Below are 18,738 nucleotides of genomic sequence, written 5' to 3' on the forward strand. Positions count from 1 at the left end.
CTCCCTCTCCTCCCCAGTCCCCATCGACAAGTTATTATTTTTGACATTGCTTAGTGGTTAAGGTGATCAAGCTGAAGTGTCTTGCAGTCCCAAGACGCCCTTTCTACCGGCTCTCTGCCCCATTGCTTGACTGTTCCCTTTCTCTTTCGCCCTCAGCAGCCACCGTTGCTCTTCCACATTGTGTCTTTCCTTGCCTTGCCAGGGTACTTCTTAGTGACTCTCCAGAGCCCAGCCTTGTGGAAGTAATCTCCAGGCCTGATATTGGTACCCAGCCCCTTCTTCCTTTTACCTTTTTGTCACCATTTGGGGACAGGGCCATTGCCTTTGCAGATTAAGGCTGCCGGGGAGCTAGCTTTACAGCTGGTCTACTTTCATCTGGAAGCTCATTTGGGTCCAGCTGGCTTTCTGCTTTCTGTCTTGGGTGGCAGCATTGGGATTTTATCCCCCTTAAGAAGAAAGACTTGTCCAGGGTTATGGGTCTTTATGTCACACGGCAGCCTGGATTACCTGCCCCTATCCTTCCTCTGTCCTCAGATCCCTTTCCTAGCTGATGGAGTTATGGATGGTTCAGGAGGAGGAGAGATGAGACATAGAGGAAAGGGTGATATTTTTGTAGAGTGGGGGTGGGCTAGCTTTTTCAGGTTCTGCCCATGCCCTCCGTCTAAGCAAGTTGGCAGAGGAGAACCCAGCAGTATTGTCCCATCTGTTACTACCCAGGGCAAGACATCTTTGTAAAACAGGTATGCCCATAGTTGGCATGGTCTCCTAGTAGTGTAGGATAAAGCCCTTCTTAGCTTACTTTCTTACTCTGCTTCTTTTCTCTTGCTACTTTGCTTCTCGATGGCATCCCTAAGCCCCTTGCAGGGAGCAGGCATTAAATGCAGGAGCAATAGCCCTACAGGTTCTGGAGAACGATGTAGGGGGAAGAGGAGGCAGCGGTGGCCAGGAACTCTATACCTTTCCAGCATAGAGCCAGCAGACACTCTAGAACCTGGATGGTCCTCTCCCTCAGAGCTGCAGTGGTTACATAATTCACAGGAGCACTTTCGCCTCCATCCCTAGATGCGGTTCTTAGGTAAAAGAGCGCCAGGGTCCTTGTCCCCCTCTGCCTCCCACCTTCTTGCTCTTGATTGGCTAGGCTTCTTTTGCGGGAGGGTTGGGGAAGGTGGCAGAGGTGGGAAGAACAGACCTGGAGGAGTGTGAATATTTACAAGAAGTGGCTGGCTTACTAACTCCGTGGCTGAGGAAACATAGTTGGGGGCTAGAGTTTCAGAAAGCAGATCTTCGAGAAGAGGAGCCAAGGGATGACCTCAGAACAGCAACGGTGACCAATCAGAGTGGAGAACCAAATAAGTTGCCAGGTGGCTGTTTTCTTCTCTCCTGACTGGCTTGCAAGAACCGAATGCACCTCCTTCTTGCCGATTTTCAGTGGTGTATGTGCACCTGTGAGCTTAGGGGCGGACTGTGGAGGTCCGAGGCCAGCACCATGAGACAGCCTAGAAGCTGAGGGAAGGAAGGGCTCTGTTCTCAGGCTTCAGGCTGGAGGTTATATTCGTGCAAGCTGTGCCTCACTTCTGTTACCCTCTCTGGTCCTATTCCAGCCTTCTACTTTTCTGGGTTGATTATCCAGTATAGGCTCCAGTTAGCAAGTGAAATTTCTTAATAGTCAACCATTTAACACAAAAACCCCAGAATGTCCCCTATCTGCTGGAGACAAGGCAGAGGGGAGGGGAAAACACAGTGTGCTTTTTCTTGAAACTACTCAGCCATACGGGGGGAATGGCAATTATCATTTAAAATACGGTAATAATACAATGATCACAGCTAACTCTTTTCAAAGGGTCCGAGAGCCGCCCCTCAGCCTGTGAAGCTTATGAGAAGGCTTCTTGACATCGGCTTCTCCATCTCTGCAAGTTGCAGGGAGGAAGCTGGAGAAAGGAGGCTTTTTTTTTTTTTTCCATACCAAATGCCTGGGAATGGCTGGGTGCTTTTCAACATACCAACACAGTATAAGGGAATCACTGGTTATTTTCTTCCATAGAACACATGTAATGATGATTAAACGTGTGCACACCCAGAGAATTAGGGAAGCCTCTGGAAGCAGATCACATAGGACTTAATACACCTCACCCTGGGTGTTATGCAAAGGAATGTTGACTATACACTCTCCTAAAATGGTGTGTGTGTGTGTGTGTGTGTGTGTGTACTAATCTCCTATTAAGTAGAGACTCATTCTGTTACAGTATATGCCACGAGAATAACAGTGCTTTGTCAACACAGTGGTAAGCCAGTACCCCTGCCCCCAGCTATCTTTTAGAGTCTTGGAAAAGATTTAGTATTTGTTTAATCACCTCTTCTACTCCAAACTGCTTTTGGTGGGCTTGTCTGTGGATAGGGTATATTAAAGGAGCCAGCGGGAACACCAAATGGAGGGTTTCGATGCCTTGCTGATCTTTGGAGTCTACTTCCTAGTATAAGTATGGCTCACTGCAGGGGTCTGGATGTATTATTGACAATAATCTTGCAGGTACAGACTTCTTAGAACCATCAGTACGTCTTACTTCTGCCTCTACCAGTAGGTGGCGCTACAGGGCTTACGAGTCAGTCCATGGGCTCCAGGGAGGATGGAGAACCCGTTCCCTCATGCCCTGGTGCAGAGGACCTTAAAGACCACCGTATGTCTCCATGGCACTAGTCACCGGAGGCCTTGTAGGATGAAGGACTCCCTGAGTCCCTGCATGGATCTGCCCCTTTGGATTGTTTGAGTACATTGCACGTCCTTTCTGCAAGCTTCTGTTGACCCGGGATGTAGACAGCATCCTCTACAGAGCCTCGAGGAAACCTTTGGATGGCCACATGCTGAATTCCTTCATGCTTTGAAAGGGCTAGTTCAAAAACTAGTAGGCCCACTGTCCGCAAGCTAGACAAATCTGAGATAACCGGGAGATGCTCTGGGCTTGCAAAGTCCATCAGTGGCTCCACAGCAAGAAAGCATTTCCTTAGCTTTGCTAAGGGGAAGACTAAGAGCTGTGGGCACATTTTCCATTGATTTCCGCCTCAGCCATCTCCTGCTAGGTGGTGACAGGAAGGCCCCGGAGACCAAGGCAGGAAGTCACTGAAGTCCATTCTGCCACTAACTTCCAGTTTCCAACTCCTGACTCTTTCTTCTGATCTCTGGTGCCCCAAGTTTTTGAGTTATTATGGCCAGTTCCATGAGGACTGAAGAACCTAGCTAGGAAAGAGTGAGAGTGGCTGGTGGTGTGGCCTTCGTTTTACCGTAGTTGTGGCAGCCTGGTGTTACAGCTCTGGGCCGTGTTGGAATTACTGCTCAGCAGCCAGCCGCACCAGCTCTTTCTCGCTGTCTCCTGAAGAATGGAGAAGATGAGTTTATTTCCAGAATAAACTAAAGAAAGCTCCTGGCCTGTTGGGGAAACCTGGCTGAAGACTGATTAGCAAGATATCCAGAGTTTAGTCTGATTTTTGAGTCTGTCTTCACTGTTGCTTAAGTTAATGCTAGGTACCATAGAGGATAGCATGACTGAATCAAAAAGCGAGGCATGGGGAATTATTTAGCAACATATCGGGTGCTAAATACTTAGCAGCATGCTAAACATTCTGCTAAATGAAATGACATTCAGAGTCCTGGCTGTCAGCATTAACGTAATTTAGTAAACACTTGCTTACTGTCCTCAAGGTTAGGTATTGAATAAAATGAGTGGTAGTGACAGGACCAGTGACAGACGCCCTCCGGGAAAATGAGACGTTGTCAGTGCCATTCCAGAGACCAGGCTTCAGCTGGACTCTTGCAGATGTATCAAAACAGGGCGGACACGGTGATCTGTGGAGCTGATCACCCTTGGCTGCGGTTTGCTCCTGTCTGGGTTTAGCTGATCCCATGTAGATGAGGCCAGGAGGCCTCAGCAGACCAGAACCGCTTCCACAGTTTGAAAACTCTTAGAGGTAGTCACTTGTCATGGCAACAAGTGGAGTGGCTCCGATTCTGCGCTGTCCCCTTTTCCTGGTGAATATGGGGCTTTGGGGACATTCCAAGGCTCTTCTAGAGTTCCTGATGTGCGTTATGTGGGAGAGGAATCCCAGTGGGGTGACTGGGGGCCCGAGGATCACCTCATAGAGTGTACCGTTGTGAAAAGACTGCTACTTTAGAAAGTCAGGGTCCCAAAATATTGACAGCAAGAGACAAGAGACCCTGCTGGTCATGCTGTGTGCAGGAGCTTGAGGAAGATCACAGGGCACACATTCTACCTGTGGACTTGGAGTCAACTTAAGAAGGGACTTAAGGTTCTACAAGAGGGGAGGTTTGGGCCTTGGCATCTGAGAGCCAAATGAAGATTGAAAATAGACTGCTTCTTCCCCAGAGAACGGAAAGAATAGTTATGTTGGCTTTGGACAGAGGATAAAGAAAGCAGGGGTGACTGGCAAACTTGGCCTCTCTGTTTCTACCCTTGCAAAACCCCATAAAAATCTACATGATTCCTTAACTGCTAGATGGTCTTATGCTGTGTGCGTGTGTGTGTGTGTGTGTGTGTGTGTGTGTGTGTGTGTGTGTACACAGGGACAGGAGTTAGAATTTCTGAATTCACGTTCTTAGAAGGGCCTGTCAAACAGGGAATGAATAAGACGTCTCTTCAGAGTTTACTTTCTAGGTTCACAGTATTTGATGGGTAAAGGGACCTTGTGAAATTTCTGTTTTCATTTGAGCCTTAATGGTTCATTTGGGCTGGATGTGTTCCATTTCCTGCCTTTTCCAGACCATTCTGAGGGCAGAATAAGCACCCATGCTGTTTTAGGGTTCCTGGTTGGGCTTTGTGCAACGAACCCCTCCACCTCTCCCGCTTCTTGGGTCTCCCGCCTCCGCTTAGGTACTGACTTCAATTAATGTTGAGGCATTAGATTTTAGGAACAGAGTTGAGAGGGGGTGGGAGGTATCTATCATTGGAAAGGCTTAAAAATAACTTCTTAAACGGCAGAGTGAAAGTCCATATGTGTCCACAGAAACATAGAATCCATGGTTTTGTGCCCCCCTCCCTCGTAGATGTGTCTTCAAAGCTGTTTTTGTTTGGGGACTTCCCTTCTGTGCTAAGCTCTCTCGGGTTGCAGAGGTAGAGTACCCGAGTTTGAGAAAACAACATGTCGAAACAATGTTGACAGCATTTCCCAAGTGTTACAGGAGGCGTGAGGTACTCTGGAATTTAAAAGATGAAAATATAAGATCAAACAAAAGAGTTTGAGATGGACTGGCTTATACCTTAATAATCAAGGAAGAAGTGAATAAAACCAAAAACCAGAAACCAGAACAAACCAGTCAAGATCGGTCTGGTATTTTGACATTGAGTTGCCCTCTTGACAACTGTCAGTATTACTGTTGGTGACTTATCAGTAAGATGCTGGGGCTAAGGCTCCATCTATACTGTTATTCCAACTTGGGGGTCAGGACCTGGGGTGTGCAGGGGTTGGGAGTTACCTTATGGGGCCAGCTGACATGTCACCTTCTCACAGACACACACACGGTAGCCTGCCTTCAAGTCCAAAACCAAACGGGCCCATCTTTGGATGCTCAGGCAACGTACAGATAGAAGTAGACCAGAGACTACTTAAGGCTATGCTCTCCTTTCCAATGTCAAGTTCATCAGATCTTGTCACCACTGCCCTGTACAGAGGGACAGACAGTCTGGAAAGAAAAAAACTTTGTTTCAAAAATACACCATGCTTTTAGAAAATGGACCAAGTTCTTCTTTTAATTGGCAAAAGTCCTGGTTGGTTGTAGATAAAGAGACACGTATTAAATGGGGGGAAGGGCTTAAGTGTTCCATTTTAAGTTGCGGGGTTAACTTTTTAATTTCCTAAAATAAGGATAGTTTCAGCATCAAAGAGCATGTTGGGATTTTTTTGCATCTACTTTGCAACATGCTCTTCTAGTCTTTGGTCCCAGGATCTGTTTTAATTTTTTATGTAAGGGGGAAATCCTTGTACTGAAGCAGTCAACCTTTTTATATTTTACAACAAGCCAGGGGTATTACCTAATGGTCACCGATCACCTATCATGTTCCAGGCACAATTCTTGGAGTGTCACTTGCTTGTGCTTAGTATAATTCATCTTTATAATAGGGTGGGTATATACGCTTCCCACAAGGTTGAAAACTTTGTTGGAATTTAAAAGTAAAACAAATAAAAATTGTTCTATTACTACTCCATTGTCAGCTCTCACTTAAAAAATATCTGCAACAATCAACTTATACAGAGGGAAGGGTTATTCTGTGGCAGTCTCAGAACTCTGTGATCTCTGTGGTCTGTTGACTTTGGGGCCTGTGGTGAAGCAGGACATCATGGCGGGGAGTATGTGTAGGAAAAAGGATGCTCACCTTGTATCAAGGAGAAAAGAAGGGGTTAGAGTTCCAGTATCCTCTTCAAGGGCTTGGTTCCAATGACCTAACATCCTCCCACCAGGCCCCACCTCCTAAAGGACTACTGCATTTATGTATGGCTGAAGGCTGGTAGTATCCCAAGGCCTTTAAGGGATATTTCAGATCAAAATGACAGCAATTCATGTGGGGAAGAATTGGGAGGGAAATCTGCTCCCCATTTTGGGAAAACATCTGTATCCCCAGGGAGCTGCCCTCAGACTTGCTTTCGTATCTTCTGTGAAAGAGATGTGGATGAAGAGCTGAAGGCAGGGTCTTCTCTAACAGGGGCCTTTATCTGGCCTCTCTTCTCTTCAGCCTGTGTTCTGGCTAGTGACTTTGTCCAGTTTCAGTTCAGTTAGGATTAGTTCTAAGTGTGGCCTTGTTCTAGCCTGTTCTTGGATAGTTCTTGGTGACCCTCTGGGGCAACAGGTACTCTCCACTCTTTAGCAGGCTTCTAGTACATTTGCTTGTCCTTGCCACGGACTCCCCGACATCATACGTCATATGTATTTACTCACTTAATTTTATTTACTTGTTTATTTGAGACAGGCAGGCATAGACTTGTTATGTAGCTGAGGCTAACCTTAAGGTCCGGATCCTTCTCCCTATATCTTTCAAGTGTTAGGATTGCAGGCATGTGACACTATGCCTGGGGATTTATTTTTAAATAGCAGCTTTGTTGAGATACAATTCACAAGGTATAACATATATTCACCCAATGCAGCTTTTAGGGTACTTAGAATTTTGAAGTCATCTCACTATCCCACACAGGTTCACTAATCTTAAAAGGAGGGCCTGGACTCTGGTAGACACATTTCCTTTCTGCCCCAGCTCTGGGCTCCCAAGAGTTTATTCCTGCTTCTGTGGCTTTTAATGCTCTATTGATAGCAATAATAATTCTACAGGTAGAGTTATCCACATAGCTAATACTTGGTTGCACATAGAAATCTTCGAATGTTTGTGATAACTGGAGATAGACAACAGAAAGAAGCATGATATAGGTAGTAGAGTCCTAGGTCATTTTGGAGTGGCATCAACAGGCAAAATCCCAGCATGAAAAAGCAAATGGACAAACTCCCACCTCTGTCCAAGAAGCTATTTAAATTTATACCGGCTAGGAAAGGAAAAATCCATTTCCTCCAGTGGAGTGCCTCTGGCCACACTCCAGGGCAGAAGTGCCACCCACACTCCAGGGCAGGCCCCACACCCAGGAGTAGGGGACCAGTGCAAAACGTGTGTGTGTGTGTGTGTGTGTGTGTGTGTGTGTATGCTTTTGTTTTGGCTTAGTTTGTGTTTTTCATTGAGAGATTTTTGGGCTGTTATTTTTGATTTTTGATTTGTTTGTTTTTATAGAGGGAGGGAGAGAGAGAGAGAGAGAGAGAGAGAGAGAGAGAGAGAGTTTGGCAGATAGAGGAATACTGGAGGATCTGGAAAGAGTAGGAAGAGGGAAAGAATATGACCAAGATATGTTGTATGAAAAATGTTAAATAATAAAAAAATAAAAAATGCTGGGCGTGGTGGCGCATGCCTTTAATCCCAGCACTTGGGAGGCAGAGGCAGGCAGATTTCTGAGTTCAAGGCCAGCCTGGTCTACAAAGTGAGTTCCAGGACAGCCAGGGCTATACAGAGATACCCTGTTTTGAAAACCAAAAAAAAAAAAAAAAAAAAAGGAAAAGCATATAAAGTGGGTTTAAAATATTTTTATGTGCTTCTGAACTGATAGGTCTTACAGATTAATATGATCTTTTAAAATCTGTCACATAACATGGGCTGTTTTAAGCCTGTAACCCGGCGGCATTGACTTTATTCACAATGCTGTGCAATCTTCACCATTCCAAAATGTCTTCTCTGCCTCTACCAAACCGCTACAGCCTTCAGACAGTGTCTCCCTATGTCCCTACTCCCTCTGTAGTCTGATGACATTTGAGCAACTTTCTTTCTGTATGACTTGGCCTATTGTGGATCCCTCATGTTCTTTTGCTTCTGACTCTCTGAGTTTCAGCCTCGCTGCTGTAGCCTGGGCCTGACTCCATCCTTTCTTTTTGCCAAATCCTCCTCCACCAGTCCATCGCAGTTTCTTTATCTGCTCGTCTATTGGCTGCTTGGGCATTTCCACTTGTGGCTATTACTACAATTCCTTGCTGTAGGTTGGACCACAGGCACGCGTGTGACCTTCTTTGGGACTGAACTGTAAAAATAGCCATTGTACTGGCTGGCCATCTCCTTATATGGCTACCCGGGTTTGAATCCCCCGGGTTGAGACTATGGCCCTAGGAAATCCCACTGTATCAGGAGTGAGGAGCCCCGTGATAACACTGGGTGCCCAACCCCCACATCTGAGACTCGACATTGACTCGTTGACAGTCGGGAAGCTGCTTTCTGGTGAAGACTGCCTGTTTCTGCTCCATTCCCCAGATAACAGCTTTTACCTTGAGTTCAGCTCTCTCTTCCCTGCTCACAGGGCTCTGTAACGGGACAGGAGGTGGGGATCAGTCAGACAAGGCTAGTTTCTCTGTTTCTGTTCTCTTGCAGTCTCAGTTGCTTTTGTGTGTCAGTGTTGGCTGAGAGGTTTCTGTCACGTGGCCTGTGGATGATGGCGTCTGCCTCTGGCCATACTGTGAGAAATAACATCTCAGGGCTCTTACCCATGCATGTTCAACTAAGAACTGAGCAAGGAAGAAGATAAGAAATGGTTTCCTTCTCACTCTCTCTTTCTTGTGTGTGTGCACGTGTGCCCGCGTGTGTGTTTTGTGTGTAGTGGATCATGAAAAGAGGAAAGCGTAGAAAGAGAGAGCAGGGCTGATAGACCAAGGGAAATAGTGGTGTATGCTGTGTGGTGATGACCAAGTGACTCTGAAAGCCACTGCATAAGATCAAACTGCCCAAAATCCCAGCCTGGCTTGAGAAGATGCTCATGAAGTCCTGTACTTAGCTGAGAAGCTGTTAGTAATCACAGCTGGTAGGGGCAGGGAGAGTCTGTTTTTGTTAAGGATTTGGTTCCTGAGAGGTTATCCTGGGCGTGGGGGAGCTGTTTGTGGGGGGGGGGAATGGGGATGGATTTGGTCAAAATGCATTATATACATGTACAAAATTCTTACGTAAGAAACAGAAGCATCCTATTTGGACAATTGGGACGATTAGTGGTGGGAGCTTTAGCCATTTGGACAAAATGGGTTAGAGATAAGAGGTAGACATATTCCTGGTACAGAGAGTTCCCCTACTCCCCTGCCCCCACCCCCAATTCTCAGTTCCAATTGTATGCACTGTATTTGAGTCTACTTAACGCTGTCTAGATCCTCATTGGTGTAGGGCCATCCTATGAGGCATGGACACCCTCTCAGGAGCCAAATCCTTAAAGAAAACAATGATGTGCTGATGGCACAAAGATTGGGTTTTAAAGGAACTCAGTTAATTAGTTGAGTTTGGGGGGTATGCAAGGCCTGATGGGAAAGAAGTTGGGAAGGGTGGGGAAGGATGACTGTGGAGGATACTTGTCTGAGGCTAGAGCATTTGTTCCCATTTGGTAGACAGTGGAAAGGCATTCAGAGTGAGTGAGGGGTTCCTACAGTTGCTGGTGGGGCAGGCTTGCTAAAGCTGTGGGTGCAGGCTCGTCCTGGGGCACATGGCATTGTCCACGCAGGACAAGAAGAAGAGGTTTTCCCAAAGCACAGCCAGAGGAGCCCCTTCATAGAGTAGAGTTTACTTTAAAACTGTGGCAGTTGGTGGGGCTGGAGGATAGCTCAGTCAGTAAAGTGCTTGCTGTGCAAACATGAGGAAGGACCTGAGTTTGGATGCCCAGTATCCATGCCCAAGCCAGGTGTGGGAACGTGTTTTTAACCCAATGATGGGGGCAGGTCGGGGACAGAGGTGGTTTCCGAGAACTCGGCGACCAGCTAGCTATTCTCCCAAAATCAGTGAACTCTAGGTTAAGGGAGAACCTTTGTCTCAAAAAGTAGTGTGGAAGGCAGGAGAGACTGGATTAGTGGTTGAAGTGTTTGCCTTGCAAACGTTCAGGCACCAGCATGCATATAAAATACTGAGCATGACTGTGAGTAGCTAACCCAGCACTTGGGCGGGGGGCAGACATGAGAATCTCAGGGCTTGTAGCTCACGTGAGCTCTAGGATCAGTGAGAAAACCTTGCTCCAGAGAATAAATTGTAGTGACACTTGACTTAGATCTCTTTCTTTACAAGTGCACCAACAGGGACAGCCTGTGCGTGCACTTGAGTTCTCTCTCTCTCTCTCTCTCTCTCTCTCTCTCTCACACACACACACACACATACACACACACACACACTGTACAACTGTACTGGATGATTTTTGTGTCAATTTGATACAAGCTAGAGTCATCAGAGAAGAAGGAGCCTTAGCTGTGGAAATGTCTCTATGAGATCTGACTGTAAGGCGTTTTCTCAATTAGTGCTCCATAGGGGAGGACCTAGCCCATTGTGAATAGTTCCTTCTCTGGGCTGGTGTTCTGGGTTCTACAAGAAAGCAGGCCGAGCAAGCCATATAGTCATGTGAGCAAGCCAGTAAGCAGCCGTCCTTGGCCTCTGCATCAGCTCCTCCCTCCAGGTTGCTGCCCTGCTTGAGTTTCTGTCCTGACTTACTTTGGTTATGAACTGTGACGTGGACGTGTAAGCTGAATAAACCCGTCCCTTCTCAAACCACTTTTTGGTCGTGGTGTTTTGTTGTAGCAATAGAAACCCTAAGTAAGATACACATGAAGGTGATAGCTGAAAATATGGAAATGATAAAATTTCCAGGGAGAGAACAGAGAAAGATGGGAGCCCCTGTTGTTAGAGGACAGGAAGAGGGAACAGTGGCAGAAACAGTGGCAGTGGTTATGTGACAGGGACCGCCTTCCTCCTATAGGGTCAGGATGAGATGATATTTCAGGATCCAGTCCACTGTCAGTGTTGGATGAAGGGGATGGAAAGGAAGAGGGGAACTGGGAAATTCCCTGAATTTGATGATTTGGGCATCATTTGGTCTTCAGTGGCCTTTAGGGTAGAGATGTTGTCTAGCTAGACTGCACACTGTGGAGGTGTGGGCTATAATTCTGGGACCTACCTTGCAAGGATTTTGGTTGTTTGTGAGAAGGAAAGGATGGTTGGAAAGGAAGAACAAGGAGCCTGTTGATGAAGAAAGTCTGGGAGAAGAAAGTAGACAGCGGGTTATGGACAGGAGTGGAAGCTTAACCCCAAGAAAGGAGGAAGCAGTCTGTTGTCAAACACAGATAGGAGCTACCAAAAGGTGAGGACATATGGAGTGGCCTTGCAGGGAGAGCCTGAAGCTTGCCCCCAGGACCCTCAGGAGGAGCGCTGCATGTAGGGGACCGGACAGATGGAGTGCAAGGCTGAGGCTGAGGAGAATGGAGCAGGCAACAGAGGGACTTCTAGGGACATCCAAAGAAGTCACTAAGGCTTCCCAAGTCTCCGAGGGAGCTGGCTTGTGCTAGAGGCCAGCATTTCTAGTGAAAGGCTTTTCAGTGGTGTGTGGCCAAATGAGACAGGTGCTAGCTAGGCCAAATGGGCAGAAGACTCTGGCCCTTCCAGGAGACAGGGCAGCTAGCGTCAGTGTTGGAGAACTGGGAGTCTCTGGCCAGTTGAAGTGGCTGGTGGAGTGGAGGGTCACAGGATATACAGTGCAGGCAGAGGCTTGGGACTTTAAACCATACAGCCCACCTCTGTTCCCACAGTCAGCCTCTTGACATTCTCTGAGTGAAGGTACGGGATAGGAAGGTTTTTATCGAGATGCCAGGCTCGGGCAGCAGGATGGTTTTAGTTTCAGAAGGGTGAGTGTGTAGTGTGAATCTTAACTGTTCTCCAAAGGTCCCTATGTTAAAGGCTGCTCTCTGGTGGTAATTTAGAGAGGTGGTCCCCTTAAGAGGTAAAGGCCTAGTGGGAGGTCTTTGGGTCATTGGGAGCATGCCCTCCAAGGGAGTACTGGGCCCCTGACCCAGCTCCTTTTTGAATTCTTGGTAATCAGGCAAGTGGATTTGTGCTGCGAAACACTTCTGAGACAAAACTAATGCACCAACCAGCCCTAGGCTAAAACCTCCACATACCCGTAAACCAATACAAACTCGGGCTGCTTGGTTAAGAATTGGTTAACGGGCATTTGTTCCCGGAACAGCTGCCTAGCCATGGGCTCATTGTGGGAGTAGGATGCTGTATAGGTGTGTGTGTGTGTGTGTGTAAGTATAGACACATGAAGATGAACCTCATTGCTTCATACTTTGGCCTCCCTAGCGTCTTCTAGATGCTGTAACTAAGTTAGAGTGCATGGCGTGTAGACCTCAAGCTGTGCTCAGTATGCAGATCGAAGGTCACAGGTAGCTGGAGAACTGCTGGAGGTGGATGTCAAACTACAGTCATACGACATCTAGCCAAGTAAGAAACATGATATCATGGGGATGTGGACACAGAGATTGCTCTGCTAGCCCCAGTCACAGAAGTCCTGTGTGACAGGAGAGAATAATGTTCCAGCATGGCACGTGGAGTGTGCCATCCTTAGGATCTTCACCTGGGGACCACTCACCTCTATCTTCTTGCCAGGAGTTCCCATGTTCCCCATCTATACCATCCTGCCCTTCAGCCTGAAATATTGGCTCTCCAAAGAGCCCATGTGGTTTTGAAGCCCCCGTGATTCTATGTTCTTATAATTATTTCAGAGTATCAAATCCTGGGAACAGAACATTTTATTGCTTTTTCTTTATCCTTACCACCTTATAACACTGTAGCCAAGATGTTATGACCATGGGAAAAATCTCGGTTGGACTCCTTAAGCTTTGCAGCACTCGCATTTCTCTGTAACTGAGAAAAATACATCTGGAGTGTTCCGTGAGAAGGTTTGAGTGTTGGATGCCAAGGACAATACTAGAACTCCTTGGATGCCATGGGAATACATTCTGCTGGATGGCTCTGGGCTTCCTCTGCAGAAGGGAGTTAGTGGCCACGAGGCACCCCTTAGGTCCCTACCCTAGATCTGAAATGTGTGCAGGGATCTGTGATTGAGAGACTCAGGCCGACATCATTAGTGGGCAGGAAGATGCCTTTCCCAGAAGTTGCAATAAGGGTGGTAACTTCCAAGGCCTGTACCTCTGAGTTGGGGGAGCTGGTACCCACACTTTAAGTTCTTGGCACTGGCCAGATTGCTGGCTTGAATGGAAGACAGTTTTGTCCTCATATATTGAGAAGTGTTAATTTCTCATCCCAGAGAACAATCCACTTGTGTGCAGTGGTGGCCACTGTGAGAGGCACACACAGCCCACCAGCCTTGGAACCTTGCTGTTTGTCTTTCTTGGTAGGGAGCAGCCATACTTGTCTGACCTCCTTGTTTGGAAGTAATGTCTTCTGACAGCCATCCTAGGAACTGCATGGGCACTGGGCAGCCACCATCTCACCCCGACTGCTTTCATCTGGAATTTTACTTGCAGAATGTGGCCTTATTCTGGTGAACATCACGGGCAATGATGACCCACCTCTGTCTTATGCTGAGCCTGGGCAGCCAAAACACTTTGGGATTGTTCTTTTGCTTTCTCATTTAAGTAAACTTGGGCAGAATGAAATGTTTTCATCAGAGCATCAGTTGTGGCATGAACTCAGGGTCCAGATGGGCAGACTTCTCCTATTGCAGTTGCTATCACACTCTGGGCAACTGGCTTTGACATTTCTTTGGAGTTTGGCTTTCATAAGACAAATGAAAAAAGGAAATAGAGAAGACAACATCCCAAGGAAATAAATACTTGTGAGGAGAGGAGCAGAGAGGTGTGCGGACTCTCAGGAGAGGGGAAGAAAGCAGACTGATGGGCTGGGTCCCTGCAGCAGGGAGAAGCAGAGGTGTGGCCTGCGTCATGGCAGGCATCTTGGTTGTGCTAGAGTCTGGGGGCATCTCAGCCTGCTCTCAGGTCCATTTATTGACTGGCACAACTACACCTGCTAATGGTTATGCTTAGGTCAAGATTGGTTTGGAAGGGGATGTGCCGGATATGGTGGCTTGGGTCTGTAACCACAGCATTTGAGAGTCTAAGACAGGAGGAGAATCAAGAGTCCTAGGACTGGGTTACTGAGGGAGATTCTGTCTCAAACCAAACTAGGCTGGGCTATCTAGGGAGGGCCTGGGTTAAAAAGCAAGCAGTCAAACAAGCAAATAAACAAAACAAAAAGAAAGAAAGAGAAACCGAGAGGAGAAAATGGCTATAATGAAGGTCGTCTACCTTGTGTCTTCCAGGCCAACAAGTGCTCCAACATAAATCCTAACCGCGGGATTCTGAGGGACAGGTTCTAAACCCTGGCTCCACCATTGCAATTTTCTAGATGTGTAGGAGTGTGGGCATGCGTGTGCATGGTGCATGTGTGTCCCTGTGGGTAGGGTTAGCAAAGTGCGTGCGAGAGAAAAGAAGAGTGTGGCTTAGCTTGAAGTCCCAGGAAGCATGGTGTCACAGGTGCAGTCATGCTTAGAGTAAGGACATTTATGTTTAGAGGGGCCTTCACTTCTGCTTTGGTTGTTCTTTTTGTCTTTTTTGCTCTTTTTCTCCTTCCTTCCTTCCTTCCTTCCTTCCTTCCTTCCTTCCTTCCTTCCTCTCTCTCTCTCTCTCTCTCTCTTTCTTTCTTTCTTTCTTTTCTTTCCCTTCCCCCCTCCCCCTCTCCCTCTCCCCCTCCTTCTTTCCCTCTCCCCTCCCTCTCTCCCTCTCCCCCTCTCTTTTCTTTTCTTTTCTTTTCTTTTCTTTTCTTTTCTTTTCTTTTCTTTTCTTTTCTTTTCTTTTCGGTTTATTTGGTATCTCCCTGTCAATAGTCCTGAATCCTCCTTGCCCTGCTTCCCACCAAGAATGTGTTTAATCTTTTAACCCCCTTCTGGATGGTCCGCTGCACTGGGACACTTGTAGAGTGGGCTCGATGCTGAAAGAATACTTCTGAGCTAAGCTCACACCATGTACAAATGTTTTGAGGCTGAGCAGGAAGAATATCAAACCTCCCTCTCTCCTGTGTAGAACAGTGCCAGAGGGCTTGTAGCTTTAAAGGTGCAGGACCTTCCTCTGTAGCTCTCTGCCTTATTCCTGCAAGACACGATCTCTGGTTGAGCCAGATGCTCACCCTTTTGGCCTGACTGCTCCCCGCATCTGCCTGTCCCTGCCCCACAATGCTGAGGTTATGGGCATGTGTGGCCATCCCCAGCTCTTTACATGGGTGCTGGGGACTCAAATGCAGTACCTCAAACTAGCGCAGCAGACTCTTTACTCACAGAGCCATCTCCCTATCCCCCTGACTCATATTTCTGTAGCTTCGTGTATGAAACTACTGAGGGATGTTGATTCAGATCTGCAGTAGTGGTGACTAAGAAATCACGCCCACTTCTTAGAAAGTCTTAGGGAGGATGACTTCCTGTATCTTGTATTTCTTCCTTCTGGATTCTTCTTACTTCTCTCTCTCTCTCTCTCTCTCTCTCTCTCTCTCTCTCTCTCTCTCTCTCACACACACACACACACACACACACAAACCTTCAGTATACCCAGTATATGAAGGTTTGTGTGTGTGCAGGTATATATGTGTGCATATGTGTGTGGCTACTACTTCTGAGATATATCCCCAGCACTCCCCAACCCCACATCCCATATCCCTCCTCTTTTTCTTTTTCTTTTTCTTTTTCTTTTTCTTTTTCTTTTTCTTTTTCTTTTTCTTTTTCTTTTTCTTTTTCTTTTTCTTTTTCTTTTTCTTTTTCTTTTTCTTTTTCTTTTTTTTTCTTTTGAGACAGGTTGGGTTTGAACTTGGAGCTGGCTTCTTCCTGTCTTAGCCTCCTTAGTAGCTGAGATTACAGGCCTGAACTACCTGGCCCAGGGGCTTATTTACACTGATAATGGTTTAGGCAGGTGTATAACTGTGTCACCAATTATTCTACATCAATTTAAAGATAGCTGTTTTCTGTACCCCGTCGTTTACATGAAACGTCTGCTGTGAGTACTATTCTGAACATTTAAAAGATACTGTCTTTGTCCTCATGGTAATAATACAGTTTCATAGTGTTGTATTAAACACATAGACATTGCTAACAGCCTGCTTGGACTTGGCAAGTGGTAAATTCTACCATTATCTATTTTTTCTTATAAAATGTATGTATACTTATTAGTGGGTAAAATATAGAGTATCCATACCACATATATTGTGGAATGTCTAAATTGGTTTCAGTAATTATCTTATCAAACATTGCCTGCCCCTTAGATGGTTTTATTCTCCTGAAACTGTCTGTTGACCAGGTGTGGTGGTGCACACCTGAAATCTTGGTCACTCTGGAGGGTGACAGGAGGACTCGAAACTGCAGGGCAGCCTGGGTTTCATTCTCAGCCAGACCTTTCTCAGGAACAGCTCTGCCTCGCCATCTCCCCTAAACCTACAAACCCAAACCAAGACAACGCTCTATAGTTTCCTTTTTCCTTAAACACTCTTTCACGTTCTGTGTCTCACGGTTTCTCTTTACTATGACTGTGCCTTCTTCACCTCTGCCTTCCAATTTACCAGGTTTCCCTGCCTTAGAGTAAGTTTTTATTTTCAATGACATTTTGTTCCTAAAAGGTCCACTTTCATATTTGTTATATAGTGTTTCCTCTTTACGCTTCCACTCTGTATTTCCGATTTTCAATCATTCAGGACACGGTGCTCTGTGAGCCCTGGCTCTTGGGGAACAGCAATTCTGCTGCTGAGTCCATAGACGCTTGTAGCTTATGTGTCATTTCCTTGTGTGATATGAACGTGCTGAGGGGATCCCTCCCGCCCTGGTATTTCTGCCCCATAGAGTCCGAGGCACCTTGAATTTTGAACATATTGTGCTGTTGCTGCTTTGTATCAGACTCCACTGGGCATTTTTGGTCCTCTCCCCCGTCTGGAAACTGTCTTCCATGTTTACTTCTCAATTTCAGTGCTAGAGCACACCGGCGCTGTCAGTTTCACCACACAGGATCCCAGTAAGACCAGGTCAGCATGTGTGGAATAACCAAGTTCAGTGTATGACCCCAAGTCGCCTAAGCTTTGATGCTTGTGTTCACGTTAACACCATAGGACCCCTGTTCCTGGACTTTGCTAAGATCTTCACTGGCTTCAGTTCCTGCTCACATCTAGGTTTTAGAACAGTCTCATCTCAACAACTGGGATGCATTTATGGCTAATAGCTCCACTAGTCTGCAGGGGTAGAGGCTCTTCCTTCTCTGTGGCTTCAGAATTGGGCAGAGGAAAAGGACCAGGAGTCTTTACCCCTTCTGCCTCTTTCTTGTGCCGAGGATTTCAGACTTAGGGAGAGGGGAAAGATGCAGAGGAGCCAGGGCCAGAGAGCTTTCCCTTGGTGTTGTTCCTTGCCTGACCTTGGCTGGCCGCCATCTGTCTGCTGTTAGCCAGCCCACACCAGCACTTCCTCGGGGCATCTTTGTGAGTTCTCCGAAGGCTCCTCCTGGACTCTTTCACATTAACGAGACCCCCCCTCCCCGAGATGGTGACGGTGATGCAGTCTCTGATGGTGACGGTGATGCAGTCTCTGGCAGAGCTTGGTTCACTTTTGCAACCTCTCTTTGAGAGGCAGCCTTCTTGGGAAGAACACTTTCCAGTGGCTTGGAGCCAGCGGCTCTTGTATCATCCACCCGGCCCGGTGTAGGACACCATATTTAGTTAGAACTCAGAGTCAGGCCGCGTTTCCCATTGTTACCCTCCCTCCGTGCTCTGCCAGAGCCCTGTGGAGAATGCTCTAGGTAGAAAACAGGTACCATCTTGGTTTAGATGCCTCCTCCAGAGTCAGCATGTAAGGCAGAAGTGCATCAGGAGTATGCTCTGCTCTGTTACACTGGGAGGTTACAGGTTCCGTTGCTTGTGGGTGTCACACAGGGCTTGAGAGGCTAGCCTGTTCATCACATCATCCACGCTCCTAAAGAGACCCCCCCTGTGGGCAGCCAGAGGAAAGGCTGTCTGAGTCCATACTTCATGCTTTCTGGTTTCCATGTCTCTGGTTCTGTGCTTACATAGATTGTGAGGCTGAAAGCGGGATAGTCTTAGGGCTATTTCAGCTTCTCTGGTCCTGCAGCAAGGTACCTAGCTGGTGTCTCTGTTATAAGAAGAGCATGCTATTGACGGTTCTTAGGTTTGGAACTCCATCTAGGACTCTGAAATAGCAGGAAAAAGTCCAAGTTAATACCCATCTGTCCATATTTCCTGCTTTTCCCTGGGCAGGCAGGAGGAGGCTTTGGACCCTTTGTACTGAATAGAAGTTGCATTAGGCTCTGGGCTTTATGCCAGAGCTTAGCCCTGGCCCCACACTCTATGGTCTCACAGCTAC

The 18,738-nt window shown here is 46.9% G+C and overlaps 1 protein-coding gene across 15 annotated transcripts in view; it reads left to right on the top strand.

The window, feature by feature from the left end:
* The window catches only part of Cacna1c (calcium voltage-gated channel subunit alpha1 C), a 623,917-nt gene that overhangs the window by 100,766 nt on the left and 504,413 nt on the right, over nt 1-18,738 (top strand). The gene's annotated exons all lie outside the window — the stretch shown is intronic.

Source organism: Mus caroli, unplaced genomic scaffold (assembly GCF_978045245.1).
Source record: "Mus caroli unplaced genomic scaffold, Mus_caroli_1 scaffold_7, whole genome shotgun sequence".
Classification (NCBI taxonomy): Eukaryota; Metazoa; Chordata; class Mammalia; order Rodentia; family Muridae; genus Mus; species Mus caroli.